Source organism: Molossus molossus, unplaced genomic scaffold (assembly GCF_014108415.1).
Source record: "Molossus molossus isolate mMolMol1 unplaced genomic scaffold, mMolMol1.p scaffold_m16_p_1, whole genome shotgun sequence".
Lineage (NCBI taxonomy): Eukaryota > Metazoa > Chordata > Mammalia > Chiroptera > Molossidae > Molossus > Molossus molossus.
In genome coordinates this window covers 217967313-217980213 of record NW_023425344.1, presented here as the reverse complement: position 1 = coordinate 217980213, position 12901 = coordinate 217967313, and the positions used below count along the sequence as shown (strand labels likewise).

General features: G+C 42.7%; 1 pseudogene; it reads right to left on the bottom strand.

The window, feature by feature from the left end:
- Window positions 1–1445: 1445 nt before the first annotated feature.
- On the bottom strand, window positions 1446–1917 carry LOC118620690 (annotated as a pseudogene).
- Between the last annotated feature and the right edge of the window lie 10984 nt (window positions 1918–12901).

Here is a 12901-nt window from a genome sequence, read left to right as displayed (position 1 = left end):
AAAAGCAAGAACCTACAACCACGATTACTCTATCCTGCAATGCTGTCATTTAGATTCGATGGTCATATAAAGAGTTTCCCAGACAAGAAAAAGCTAAAGGAGTTCATCACCATCAAACCATTATTATAGGAAATGTTGAAGGGTCTTCTTGAAGAAAAAGATGAAAAATATGAAACAAAATGGCAATGAATACATAGCTATCAACATATGAATGTACACACAAAATGAACAAGCAGAACAGAAACATTCTCATAGATATAGAGAATATTTTGTTGGTTGCCAGGTGGGAGGGGGGATGGGGGAATAGGTGAAAAAGGTGAAGGGATTAAGAAGTACAAATTGGTTGTTTGACTGAAAAACCTCAAAGGGAAGGGGGGTTGGGGAGTGGGAAGAAATAAACCAAAGAACTTATATGCATATATGCATAACCAATGGACACAAACAACAGAGTGGAAAAAGACAGGAGGGGGGTTGGGGTAAGGAGGAGGGGGTCAGTGGGGGAAAAATGAGGAACATCTATAATACATTCAACAATAAAGATATAATTAAAAATGAAAAAATAAATTCTTACCTGAGGATATTTTTTCCATTAAATAGGAGGGAGGAAGGAAGGGAGAGAGAGAAACATCGATGTGGCATTGACTCTGGCTGCCTCCTGCACAACCACAACCAGGGCCGGGGACTGAACTGCAACTGAGGTACATGCCCTTGACTGAAATTGAACCTGCAACTTTTTGGTCCACGAGCTGACACTCCAACCACTGAGCCAAACTGGCCAGGGCCTTTTTTTTTTTTTAATTCAAATACCATTCTGATCACTCATGGTCCAAGATCATCCAAATAATACCCCCCCCCCATACACACACACACACACACACACACACACACACACAGACGTTAAAGATGGGTTTTCAAACATTATAGCCAATTATGCCACACTTGCCCATGATCTCACACACATAAAACCACATCCACAACTTGGTGGCCACCATTCAGCAGAACTTCCTTAACTGTGAGTTGTTTGAAACTACATTGATTTTTTTTTTCATTTATTGATTTTAGAGAGGGAGAAAGTGAGAGGGAGAGAGAGATAGAAACATCAATGAGAGAGAACATTGATTGGCTGCCTCCTGCATGCTCCCACTGGGGATCAGGCCCACAACCTGGGCATGTGTCCTGACCTGGAATCAAACCAGCGACCTCTTGGAGCATGGGTCGACACTCAACAACTGAGCTATACTGGCCGGACCATTGACTATTTTTTTCAAGCTCTAAATAGCTGTAGGGATCTCAACAGGGGTTGAAGGAACCAGCTCAACCCTGGCCTAGTGGCCAATCAAGGCTTTGAGTAAGTCACAGCAGTGAGGTTATGGACAAATTGGGCCATGGTTCTAGGATGGAAAGCCTGCAGCCTCAAACCAAGAGGTGATTTTCCATGTCTTTGATTAGGCGAACCCATTTGCAAATCTGCACTGTTTCAGCACCTCAATGAAACCCTCACAAAGCTCAAGGCTACCCTGGTTCTGGGCACACTCCAGAACTGTTTCATCTCATAGTGACACAGGCCAAACTGCTGCTGCTGCTGGTAGGCATGCCAGCTGGGTTCCCTGTGGCTCCTGGTAAGTGATGTCAGGCCTTGAGGGCTCAGCATGACTTCCTCTACAGAAGCCCCCCAGTGATGGCATGATCTAGTGTGTGGCTGACAGCAGAGCCCACAGCCATACCAGTTGCAATGGTTGCCATCTGGGCCATTAGACCTGGCTGCTAGGGTGCAGTAACAGGTGAGCCAACAGCAGATGGTGGAGCTGCTGCTGGCAGCGGAGCTGCTGGTGCTGGCCTGGGCACAGCTGTCATCTGAGGTCCCTGGCTGGGTGGAGGGGCCAACTGGGAGGTGCAGCTTTGGCTTTTATGAGGCATCGCAATTTCTACAAGTACAAAACTCAGAGAAGATGGCCCAGTAGGATTTTTAATGGCCCTCCTGATTCTCTTTTCCAATGATTTTCAACAGGTATACCACATAAATTTTTAAAACAAAAAAATTTTTAATAACTGATTATTTAGTCAGGGGAACTGACCTCTTTTCCCTTAGATTGTCAAATAAAAGAATGCCAATGCCTGGCTGGTGTGGCTCAGTGGATTGAGCGTCATCCCTTGGACTGGGAGATCCCAGTTCGATTCCTGATCAGGGCACATGCCCAGATTGTGGGCTTGATCCCCAGTAGGGGACGTGCAGGAGGCAGTCAATCGATGGTTCTCTCTCACATTGATGTTTCTCTTTCTCTCTCTCCCTCTCCCTTTGTCTCTTGCTAAAAGATTGACAAAAACACTAAAAAAGAAGAAGAATGACAACAGCCAACACAACAATAGCTGTTTGCTGTGAATGTCCTGTCTTGAACTATAAATATATAGGTCATATAACAGAGTTGTATCTTACCAGTTACCTCACATAATAAGGTTGTGTCTGACTGGTTAATTCTTGGTACTAGAAATCCTTATATACAAGCATAGGCACCTGATTTTTTAAAAAGTCACTTTGGAGCAAAAAAGGTAGGTAATTACTATTATTATTTTTTGTAACTCAATCAAAATTATACCTATTTTTTGTCAGATCAGGAAAAGATATATTTTTTGGTGTGCCGTAAAATTTTATTTTATTTTATTTTATTTATTTATTTACTTACTTATTTATTGTGGTACATGCCCCTAGCGGGAACCGAACCCAGGACTCTCTGGTCCGCAGGCCGATGCTCAACCGCTGAGCCAAACTGGCCAGGGCTGTGCTGTAGAATTTTAATAATTAGTTTACGTGTGTCATGAGATGAAAAAGGTTGAAAATCACTGCTCTATTTTCGAGGTCTCCAGCCACCACACTCTTGCCCCTCCCTAGACTGTTGGGCTAATTCTGAAGGTAGGAAATTTGGTGCATTGGCTCTGGTCACTTCCTACAAATTAAGTGTGTCTTATTCTAATCTTGTTGGCCAAGACTAGTAATGAGATCCTGCCATCTCCTAAACCCTCATTGCAAGTAACAAGATTTGTGTTCTATTCTTCATCATCTGGGTTCCCATCTGAAAACGAGTACCTCTATGACTGTTCCTCCAGGAGACCTAAGTCCTGTCCTGAAGCCCGGGGCAGTGATGCGGACCCTGTCACTCCGCTCCTCAGAGCACTAACAGCCTGGAATGCAGAGTGGCTTTCTTAAGGTGGAGTGTTTGTTTCTTTGTTTTTTTCCACACTGAATTCTGGGACAGAGGCTAATCCTAAAATATTGGACAGGCCACACGCTACATTGGTCTGCTGCTTTTCCCTTAATCCTAGTTGCTAGGAATCTGAAAAATCATTTTATGTTTGATGACTACAGCTTTGCGAAAACATTTCTTGATCTATTTTTATCTGTTTATTGAATCAGTGAGCCTTTTTGCTATTAACTTTGGCATATGGCAATATAAAAGACTGACAGAATCCCTGCCATCAGGACCTTAAGGTCTGGCATAAGTGCAAGGAATCAAACAACTTGTAACTGGGTAAGTGCTACAAAAGGAAAAACTGAATGAAAGTAAGCTTACAACATGAGGACTTAACCTTAGCTAGTTAACATTTATTATTATTTTCCTTTTACTCTAGTTATTAAAATTATTTTGGTTTTATAGTCTAATTTTATTTCAAGTCAATGCAAGTTCTTTTAGTTGCAGGCAAAGGTATGTTTGTGCATGTAATCACACAATCACTTTCTTCTTCTTTTTTTTTTTTTATTCTCACCCAAGGACATTTTTCTATTTTTTGTTCAGATAGAGTGGGAGAAAGAGAGAGAGAAATATCGACGTGAAAGGGACACATAGAGTGGCCGCCACCCGCATGACCAACCAGGGCTGGGGACAAACTGCAACCAAGGTACGCACCCTTAGTGGGAACCAAACCCAGGTCTCTCCAGACCGTAGGCCGACACTCTAACAGTTGAGCCAAACCGGCCAGGGCCACACGATCACTTTCAAACATCCCTTCTTTCACAAAGAATTTGAGATGATGCTTCATGGGACTATTTACTGGAATTTCTGAGCTGGGGGTTTCATTGATGTAACTACTGACTTAACAAGTGAACTCTTAGTGCAATAGAAGCTGATTCAACAGGAAAGGACAGAATGTGAGGGTAAGAGCTAGTGCAAATCCTTAGCCTGTCTAGAATAAAGAGAAGAAAAAAGGATTAATTGCGTATGGAGGACAGGCAAGTGACATCCATGGGTCTTGTTCTAGCATCTGAACTAGGTAAAGCTGGATGTAGAGAACCAGAAAGGGCCTGCTCCAGCAAAAGTTTGCCACACAGGAATGATAGCACAGAGTGGCCAGAGCATCCTAGTTTATAAGAGAAGCTAGAATTTAGATTTTTAAATGAAATTCTCAATTTTAAATTACAAATAACATAAAACTTGAAAAAATAATTGTGCAAGCTGAATAAAACGTCTCTGCCTTTTAGAGATTTTTAATTTAGACTGCATTTCATGAAAACTTTCTAAACACAAATTCATCACTTGACTTTCAAAACATGAACCCACTCCTGGCCAGTTTGGCTCAGCGGTTGAGCATCCGCCTGTGGACCAGAGAGTCCTGGGTTCGGTTCCCGTCAAAACATGAACCCACTAGATCTTGTACACTCTCCTATTTCACTCATCTCTTCCTGCATTCTACCACCAACCTTCAATCCCATCCTCATTCACCTGCTTCTAGTATCTTAAAGTGATCTAACTGATAAAGGAAGTAGGTCAAAGGGCATTGTCCCCCTCTTCCCAGAGAAATTTTCTCTACAGAGAGAAGTGGAAACAGGCAGGACAGGTAAAATGCAAGCCTGTTTTACTTCCCCTTTCTTCCCCTGAAGTGATCTACAGACTGGAAAGTTAAAAAAATGTTGTCACAGAATTTTTTTCCCTTTCTAGAGAATGGTCCACCTAGAAGAAAATAATTAAAAGAGCTCATCACCACTGCCTAATTTGTGCTTCTGTAATATTGTACAATTCCCTGACCAGTGGATAACTGAATATAGTATGGTATTAACGATACAATAACAAAGAAACTGTTCCCCAGTTTATACCAGTTGTCCCAAAAGTTGTTTCGATATCGTAAGAATGAATTTCTACCTCTGGCAAATAGGTACTCAACATTTAAGACTAAATTCTCCTGGAAAACCAACTCCAGTCTTTTGTTGTTGTTGTTAACACCAACACCCAAAGATATTTTTCCCTGAAGATATCCTCACCCGAAGATATTTTTTCATTGATTTTTTTAGATAGAGTGGAAGGGAGGAAGAGAGGGTGAGAGAGAGAGAGAGAGAGAGAGAGAGAGAGAGAGAGACCGATGTGAAACACATCAATTGGTTGCCTCCTAAACAACCTAGATAAGGGCCGGGGATCGAACCTGCAACCCAGGTACGTACCCTTGACCAGGAATCGAACCCGAAATGCTTCGGTCTGCGGGCCAATGCTCTAACTGCTGAGCCAAACCAGTCAGGGCCTAATTCCAGTCTTCAGAGATATTTGTTTATACATTAGTTAGGTAACACTAATGGCAAATAAAATTATAAAAAATATTTGACTATTTACTGAAGATGCAAAATGAATTGATATTTCAAATATAAACAACAACCCTGCATTTAAGTTCAGATATAGCTAGAATGTATTATTTTCTAATTGTTTTCTCATTAGTCTTAAATCAACTCAACAATTATTATTACTACAATTTCACATATCCTATTGTTTCTAAAAAGCCCATCACAAATTACTGTGAATCTGAGAAATTTCAGCAAAAGAGCAAAAAGATGTAATAGTGTGCCTCTTCTCTTACGGCTTGCTCTCAGATCTATTCCTTGCCCTTTCCCTACTCTGCTCCTTATCACAAGAAGTTGCTTTTCCCAAACTCCCTTGACTGCCCCATAGGATTGGTCATTGGGAAGCACTGGTGAAAGGTCAAAGGGGAGGAGGGGCGAAGGCAGAAATTTCTCTCCCTTTCTGTGGCAGTGGCTGTCTCCTAGGTAGCTCCAGAATCCTGGAACAGCCCCTCCCTCCAACTTAGAGCAGGTACCCCCCAATTTTTATTATCTCATTTTGCAAATTCTTTTTGAGTTATCTCCATTGCCTTCCTTTTAAAATGTCTTGGAAGTCTGGCCAGTGTGGCTCAGTGGATTGAATGTCATCCCGTGGACTGAGGTTTGATTCCCTGTCAGGACACATGCCCAGGTTTCAGGCTCGATCTCCAGTGGGGGGTGTGCAGGAGGCAGCTGATTGATGTTTGTTTCTTACATTGATGTTTCTATTTCTCTCTCCCTTCCTCTCTCTCTCAAAAATCAGTAAAAACATACTTTTAAAAAATAATAAGCCCTGGCCGGTTTGGCTCAGTGGTTGGAGTGTCAGCCTGCGGTCCAGAGAGACCCAGGTTCGGTTCCCACTAGGGGCACGTACCTCGGTTGCAGTTTGTCCCCGGCCCTGGTTGGGTTGTGCAGGTGGCAGCCACTCGATGTGTCCCTTTCACATCGATGTTTCTCTTTCTCTCTCTCCCTCCCACTCTATCTGAACAAAAAATGGAAAAATGTCCTCAGGTAAGGATAATAGTAATAATAATAATAATAATTTTGACTAAAAGTCTAAAAAGTGAAGTGTGGTTCATTATTCATTTAACTTAGACTTAGAGATACTCTGTCCACGGAAGACATATCCAAACCTGTAGAGAATGTTTATAAGAATTTATGTGAGCTAAACTGATGACAATGCCAGGGAGCAAGATCTCAAATGCTCCAGAGAATAAGTTTTTCAGCTTCTTCTTTTTATAAAAAATATTTTTTTCCCTTTATTGATTTTAAAGAGAGAGAAAGAGAGGCAAACATTGATGAGAGAGAACATTTACTGGCCGCCTCCTGCATGCCCCCACTGGGGATCAGGCCCACAACCTGGGCATGTCCTGACCGAGAATCAAACCAGCAACCTCTTGGTGCATGAGTTGACGCTCAACCACTGAGCCCCACCTGCCAGACTCTTTTTTTGTTAATTATTTTATTTTTGTTACAGATGTTTCTCCCCATCCCCACACCCCCGCCTCCCCGCTAACACTCTCCTCCTGCTCCCACTCCCCCGCCCCAGCAGCTTCTCATGCATTTGAAATTAAGGAGGGAATACAGGGAGATAGGAGAAATAAGGTGGGGATTGGATTACAGGACAGTTAATAAAATTATGTGCTCTCTTGAGAGTGGTTATGGCAAAGTTATGTGAACTTAGATGCACAGAAACATTGGACAGGGCTTAAGGTAAAAATAAACCTTTTAGTAAAAGAAGTTGTATGTCTGAGGCATGACTACCCACCATGACCTGCCCAGTTGGTAATTTATGATCAGATCACCTCGGGAGGTTACTTTCCATCAACCCCTTTTTTACATCCACAAATTTATTCATGTGTTCACACTACAAATGTGGACTAAACATTTTCAATAAAAACCAGAAAATGACTGTGTATTTCTTTCAGTTTATTACCTACCTGATCCTTTGTATTTAGCATATTGACTTCACATTGATAGGTTTATTAAATATAAATTTAATAGTTCATAAACTATTAGTATTTTCTTTTTTTTTAAATCTTTATCTTTGAGTGTAAAATGTATTACACATGCCCTGGCCGGTTTGGCTCAGCGGTTAGAGTGTCAGCCTGCGGTCCACAGAGACCCGGGTTCGGTTCCCGCTAAGGGCATGTATCTTGGCTGCAGTTTGTCCCCGGCCCTGGTTGGGTCGTGTGGGTGGCGGCCGCTCGATGTTTACGTTTCACATCGATGTTTCTCTCTCTTCCTCTCTCTCCTTCCCACTCTATCTGAGTAAAAAATGGAAAAATGTCCTCGGGTGAGGATAAAAAAATAAAATGTGTTCCACATTTTTCCCCCATTGACCCCCTCCTCCCCACTCCCGCCCCCCTCCCGCCTTTTCCCACACTATTCTCTGTGTCCATTGGTTATGCATATAAGCTCTTTGGTTTATCTCTTCCCACCCCCCTCCAACCCCTTTCCCTTTGAGGTTTGTCAGTCTAGCAATGAATTTGTGCTTCTTAATCTCTTCACCTTTTTCACCCATTCCCCCAACCCCACTCCCAACTGGCAACCAACAAAATATTCTCTGTATCTATGAGAATGTTTCTGTTCTACCTGTTCATTTTGTTTGTAGATTCCATTGTTGATAGATATGTATTCATCGCCATTTTATTTGTTCATACATTTTATTTTTTTCTTCAAAAAGACCCTTCATCATTTCATATAATAACGGTTTGTAGTGATGAACTCCTTTAACTTTTTCTTGTCTGGGAAAGTTTTTATATGTCCATCGATTCTAAATGACAGCTTTGCAGGATAGAGTAATTTTGGTTGTAGGTTCTTGCTTTTCATCACTCTGAATATTTCTTGCCACTCCCTTCTGGCCTGCAAAGTTTCTTTTGAGAAATCAGCTCTCAGCCTTATGGGAACTCCCTTGTAGGTAACTAGCTGCCTTTCTCTTGCTGCTTTTAAGATTCTCTCTTTGTCTTGAACCTTTTGCATTTTGATGATGATGTGTTTTGATGTGGGCCTCTTGGGGTTCATCTTGTTTGGGACTCTCTGTGCTTCCTGGACTTGTATGTCTGTTTCCTTCACCAAGTTAGGAAAGTTTTCTGCCATTATTGTTTCAAACAGGTTTTTGATTTCTTGTTCTCGCTCTTCTCCTTCTGGCACCCCCAGGATGCGAATATTGGCACGCTTGAAGTTGTCCCAGAGGCTCCTTACACTACCCTCATTTTTTTGGATTCTTTTTTCTTTTTGCTGTTCTGAATGGGCATTTTTTGCTTCCTTATATTCCAAATCGATGGTTTGCTCCTTGGATTTACGTACTCTATTATTGAAGCTGTGTAAATTATTCTTTATTTCAGTTAATGCCTCCTTCAATTCTAACTGTGCATCCATGATTTCTGACTGGTCCTTTTTTATGCTCTTGAGGCCCTCCCCAAGTTCACTGATGTTCTCACTAAGTTCATTGAGCATCCTTATAAGCAGTATTTTGAACTCAGTATCTGTTAGGTTGCTTATGTCCATTTCGCTTAGTTCTTTTCTTGGGGTTTTGTTTTGTTCTTTCATTTGGGACCTGTTTCTTTGTCTCCTCATTTTGACTGCCTCCCTGTGTTTGTTTCAGTGTATTACTTAACGAGAGGTATGGAGCTAGCTGAGACCAGATGCTGCTCATTTGAAAGAATTTAGGAAAAACCTGAAGCAGGATCCAAGACAGGCCAATCCTATGGTTAAGCAACTGGCAACAGCTTGGGTGGGCCTGAAAGTTGATTGGGGTGGGGGCGGGGCCTCAGGGAGTCAGCAGGGCGGGGCTACCAGTGTGAGCCAAGTTGCTGGAGTCCCAGATATGACTTCTGTCTGCCACCCCAGGGAAGGGCTCACCAAAGGAACAAAGGCCTCTTATAGCACGTTTGTCCCAGAGAAAGCCCCCTCTCCAGCCCTCGCTCCAGTGCCAAACAGCTCAGTTCTTCCCTGTGTGTCTCTGGCGCCCGTGGAGCTGCCTGCCCTCCAAGCTTAGAGGGAGAGAGTCCGATAAGTCTGCGCGTGGGCCCTTTAAGGAGCTGCCTGGGGCCCCAGCCGCTTCAGCTTCCCTGAGCCTCAGTTCCCGCTGGTTTTTCCAGCCAGAAGTTATGGGGACTTCTCTTCCTGCACTGGAACCCTGAGTGGGGCACCTGGTGTGGGACAGGGACCCCTCAGTCCTCAGGAAGGACCTTCCCAGCCGCAGGAGCCTCCTGATTTTTATCCCCCATACTTGGGTATGGGACCAGCCCGTGCCGCCACCCCTCGCGTCTACGCCCCTCCTACCAGTCTGGATGTGGCTGCTGCTTTAATTCTGTAGTTGTAGGACTTCCATTCAGCTTGATTTCAGGTCGTTTTGAATGATGGTTGTTCTGTAGTTTAGTTGTAACTTTGATGTGGTTGTGGGAGGACGCGATACTGTGTTTACCTAAGCAGCCATCTTGACTGGAATTTCCCCAGTATTTTCTTATATCAGTGAACAAGATTGCTTTTCTTCAGGGACATTAAATTTTTCTCTCCTGTATATGGCTCAATATTAATTTCCCATCCTCTTTCTGTATGCCTGCCCTAAAATAGAGACTACAGAGATTGGAAATATCTTTTGAGATCTTGCTTGAATTTCTTGAATGATTTGCTTATTTCTGAGAAATAGTGTCCTACAAACCTATAATAAGCAGTAGTGCTTGTCTTTGCACAATGACAGAGTTCAAGATTATGTGTTATAGTGAGTCTTGGACATGGCCTATCCTTGCTCTGCCCACTTCCTTACTTTGTGGGCTGTGCCTGACAGTTTCATGTACACTTCCAGCCTTTCCTATAAAATTCTATGAAACATAAGGTTAAGTAGCAAATGCTATCATTTGAACCTGAAGAGCAAACACAATCCTCAAAAACTGAATGCAAAAATCTAGCATCAAAGGCATGCAAATTTTTTATCTCATTTTCTTTCTACTATTTACTCTCAAATCTTTTTATTTATTTATTTATTTATTTATTTATTTATTTTTAATAATGGAGAGGTTTGGCTGTGTAGCTCCGTTGGTTAGAACATCATCTCGATATGCCAAGGTTGTGGGTTTTATCCTCAGTCAAGGCACATACAAAAATCAACCAATGAATGCACAAATAAGTGGAACAACAAATCTCTCTCTCTCCCTTCCTCTCTCTCTCTAAAATCAATAAATACTTAATAAACTAATGGAAAAGAACAAAGCCTGTAAATAAAGGTAATACCCCCAGTTATTTGATTTTTCAGTTTTCTAAGGCAATGGTCTCCAAAATCTGGTATGCGTACTTCATGACTGTGCAAGGCAATCCATTAGGGTATGGAAAGAAACTATTAAATAAATGTCTATTTACATTTTTATTTCATCCTTTAAAATGTCTGTGTAATAGCCCTGGCTGGTTTGGCTTGGCGGTTAGAGTGTCGGCCCGTGGACAAGAGAGGCCCAGGTTTGGTTCCCGCTAAGGGCATGTACCTTCGGTTGCAGTTTGTCCCCAACCCTGGTTGGGGTCGTATGGGTGGTGGCCACTCGATGTGTCTCTCTCACATCGATGTTTCTCTCTCTCTCTTTCTTCCTCTCTCCCTCCCACTCCATCTGAAAATAAATGCAAAAAAAAATAATAATGTCCTTGGGTGAGGATAAAAAAGTCTGTACTGTATAACGTACCTATATATTAGTACAGTAATACACACATATAATTGTCCGATAGCCTGGGAACTGGCGCCAGGCAAACTGTTCAGCCATTACCTCGCTTACCCAACCTAGACTCCCACCTGTTTCAGGAACTGTTTGCCCCGAACTCATAGATCAACTCCTGTCCCATTCTCCTGTCCTAGTCCAGGAACTGTTTGCTCCGGGACAATAGACTCACATTCCAGGGGCCCCCATGCATAGCCCCTCAGGACCTAACCCTAACAACAAATTCCCGCTGCCATAGGCGCAGATATATAAATCGCAAACCCCAGCATCGGGCGCGGCTTCTCGGACTCGACCCCCGGAGTCTGTGAACCCGCCCGGAGTGTACCCAATAAAGCCTGATTTCTGCTTATTTGGCTGTTTGGCTCTTCGGTTTCTTCCCACCTCCCACTGGCGGCGCCTGGCTACCTTACAATAATGTAGAAATAAAGAATATGCAAAAAAGTTTGGAGACCATTCTTTCATTAAAGTTTACACACTTTGATTTAGTACATTTTTTCATTTTCTGAGAAAGCTGTGGGGTAAAATTTCATTTTCAGAAGGAGTAAACTTTTTGAGAGCTAGATATAAAATGTTAAATTATTGCAAATGGACTATAACCTTTGAAATTTCTTCTCACCTTTTTCTTCTTAATCCTTACCTGAGGATATTTTTCCATTTGTCTTCAGAAAGAGTGGAGGGGTGGGGAGAGAAAGAGAGAAACATTCATGTGAGAGACACATCGATTGGCTGTCTCCCACAGGCTGGGGACAGAACTGTAACCAAGGTAAGTGCTCTTGACCAGAATCTAACACATGACTCTGGTCCACGGGCCAATGCTCTAACTGCTGAGCAAAACTTGCCAGGGCTCTTTTCATCTTTTTTATCCACTTTTTTACATATGTGGTAGGCAGTTAGACAGACATAAGCAGAGCAAGGACAATGGGCCAGGTACAGAAGGTCATCCAGGGTGTCCTGGATGCCTAGCAAGGACAATTGTAGGGGGTGACCTTTCCTCCTGTGACATATCACTGGTCCTGCAGTTTGGATTCCCTGAACTTTCCTCCGTAGAGATAACATTTAGGCCTCAGTTGTATTTCAGCTCCAGACCCAGAAAAGCATCAAAACCAGACACAGCTGCCTCAGGACCAGATGCATTGACTAATGACCCCCTGCCCTGGCACTGACCAATCAATCAATGGAGACCTCACCCTGAAAGGACACACCTGGAAAGCTGCTGAATATTCTACCGAGATCTTCCCCTAGGACCTCCCATAAAATCTCCACCCTTAAAACCCCAGGGACAGGACAGAGCTTGCTCTCCCTCCAGGCTGCAAGCCAATCTTTCCCTTCCCCCTCCTCTGTGCCTGCAGGCACATTACCATGATCTTCCTCACTCCCAAGCTCCAAGGGCACGTTCCTTTACCTCTATAACTTGCTTTCTAAACCCATTTCTTCTACAAATTACTTCTCTACCTCTATGATTTTCCAAATAAATATTCTCTTATAGTTTGAGTCTTAGGTCTGAATTCTTTCCTAGCCAGAACTCAGTACCAAGGTTGCTGACCCCACGTTCAGTCTGATGCAATGGGTCTAACATCTGGTGCTGTTCCCGCTGCCTACAACATATAGATGAAATCATATGTAA